Genomic DNA, 2,551 nt, shown 5'->3' with positions numbered 1-2,551 from the left:
CAAATTGGAAGCGTGTGGTTTTGTTTTTTTTTGGTTGGTTTGTTTGTTTTTTGTTTTTTAACGGATCTGAAAGCATTGATGTGTTCTCCCAAGGACCACAATGGTCGTCATCTGTAGTTGATGAATGAGGAGAGTGAGGAGGGATGGGGCCAGCCGTCAATTAACCGTCACCCTGGACTGATGGAATCAGCTGGCCATTTGCAGGGAACACTCGGGACCAGAAACGAGCCTGCGTGCTGTTCCAGCAAAACCCACTAATAAAAACACTAGAAATCACTTACAGTGGTTTTCATTTAAAATACGCTACAGTCGACAAGAATGTTAACACTCAGTGTAACGCTGAGATCATCAAGTGGAACTTCTCAGAGGCAGGGAATTAGCTCCATAGAGACCAGGGTCTGATGACTCTTTAAAACCTTGTAAAAATTATCTGCATAATATAAAAATGATGTCATAAATATAAATATTAAGTATCTTTTCCCAAACATATAACCAGACATTATTTAAAACAGTATCAGCTTATCATGTGCTAAGTACTATGCCATGTATTTGTCACACGTTATCATGAATTTAATTCTCAAAACAAACCTGAGACATACGGTACACCGTCTTTACTTTGCAGTTGAGGACATCAAAGGTGAAGCTCTCCTTGTGTCAGGGTAAGCGGTGAAAAGTCACCTGTGAGACTTGCTGTTGGAGGGACGGGAGCAGCTGTCGGAAGGTGCGCAGGCAAGAATCAGCACAGCCACCTGTTGGTCAACTTGTGCTTTTAAGTATATTTCCTTAGGCAATAGGCAAAAGAGGGCTAAAGCCTTTAAAAAAAATTCTGACCTTGGAAGGCAACATTTGTTGCTAAGTGGGAGCTGAAAACATCCCTGATTTACTGATTTGCAGGAAGAAAACCAAGCACAGAGGAGATCAGCGTGGTTTCTGGAGGGATGGCTCGGCCAGTGCTGAAAACAGGAGGTTTGCTCAGAGACGGGATTAATGCTCCTTCCTGGCAGGCTCTGAGCAGAGAGGAGGCTTCACTGAGACCCATTAGGCAGGTGACAAGAAACCACTGGGCTGTGGAAGGGAAGGTCTTTCCAGGGACGGCTGAAGGGCTCACTGCTCTGGACGGAGGACAGGGGCTGCTCCACCGGGGTGGCCAATGAACTCACTAGATCTGGGGCCCCGGATGTGAGGCCCCTTCCTGGAAGAGCTTTAATGGATCAAAGACAAACTGCCCTCGGCTGTGAACACACAGCAAAGCCCAGCGGACAAACCCAGAGGCAGGAGGGCCCAGTGCAGGGTGACGGGGGTGCTGAGTGTCCCCTCAGGGCTGCTCCGGGTCCTTGTCCCTGCTGTCACCTACCTTGCATTCTTTCGCCGCCACCATCCTTCAACTGTCTAGCCTCTCTGGTCCTTGACATCTCGGGTTATTCTCTCCAGGAAGCCTTCGCAGCCCCTCTGAGCCAGCCTTGTCCCACCTACCCGCCGGCTCCCTGCTCACGCTCACCACGTCACATTAGTGTCTGTTCATGGGATGTTCTTACCTTAGAGCATAAATTCTTCCAGGAAATAGGTCTGATTTCTTACGGCGTCTCCAGCAACTAGCCTAGTACCTGGTGCGAAGTAATTGTTTAATGAAAGTTTGCTGAGCTGTACGAAACCTCAGGAAGTGGAATAAAAACATCAATAGGAACAGCCTAGTAACCCCGGTGGAGCAACCACAGTGGAGTCAGGCGTGGCTGCCCCTTGACTTAGCGCCACCACGTGGCACTGGAGGGAACAGCACTTCAGGTCCTTCAGTTTGCCAGCCTTGAAATGATGGGAGCCTCCTTGTTTTGAGGTTAAGAAGTTGTACTATCTTGAATCTTTTGCATATAATTAAAATGTATTAATTTGTTAATACTATGCTATTTCAAACATGTATGGTTTGAATTCACAAATATGTGCTGTAATTGGTGGATTTTAAGCAAAACAGAGAGGGGTTCTGAGAGCCCCTAAAACTGGGGCTGAAGGGACCTGGGCCACAGAGCCTCACGAAAGGTGGCAGCAGGTGCCACACGGTGATGACTTTGGTGGCTAGAGCATATCTTGTGCTTGCTAGGAAAGAGTGTCGTCCAATTTGATCCTTAAATAACTGCAGGGTAAGTACTGTTTCCCATGAGGAAACTGAGACACAAAGAAAGCTGAGGTGTCCTGCCCAAGGTGGTGCCACGAGTGCACTGCCAGTGCCTCACCCGGGTGGCCTGGATTCTAGAGTTTGTAGGCATCACCTCTCTGCCCCTGCTTGTTCCCTGTATTCTTCTCCAGGTTATGAATTTGTGTTAGCTGTTAAGTAAGTTTGTATACAGAGCCCACTGAACTCAACAAACCCTTCTGGGGACCCCATCATCTTAGGAAGAATTCCTCCTGTACTCTCAGCATTCACTGTATAGAAATTTCAAATTATCCAAGGTTGACCTTTACTGCAGCCACTTTATAGAGTCTCTAAAGCCCAGAGGAAAACAAACCAACAAAACGCTGCAGGCAATATAAGTGAGAATGTCAGTGGTCTGGAAATCGC

General features: G+C 47.2%; 1 long non-coding RNA gene across 2 annotated transcripts; it reads right to left on the bottom strand.

Annotated features, from left to right (window-relative positions):
- Positions 1-310: 310 nt before the first annotated feature.
- LOC116663887 lies at positions 311-1,611 on the bottom strand. 2 transcript variants are annotated; one of them, XR_004320248.1, is made up of 3 exons: positions 1,536-1,611; positions 589-749; positions 311-430 (listed from the first exon to the last, which is right to left on the bottom strand). It is a non-coding gene; the product is annotated as an uncharacterized LOC116663887 (long non-coding RNA). The 2 variants fall into 2 exon arrangements; XR_004320249.1 differs by lacking the exon at positions 1,536-1,611 and adding an exon at positions 832-934.
- Between the last annotated feature and the right edge of the window lie 940 nt (positions 1,612-2,551).

The sequence above is a fragment of the Camelus ferus genome, chromosome 5 (genome assembly GCF_009834535.1).
Source record: "Camelus ferus isolate YT-003-E chromosome 5, BCGSAC_Cfer_1.0, whole genome shotgun sequence".
NCBI lineage: Eukaryota > Metazoa > Chordata > Mammalia > Artiodactyla > Camelidae > Camelus > Camelus ferus.
This window is presented reverse-complemented; position numbering and strand designations above follow the sequence as displayed.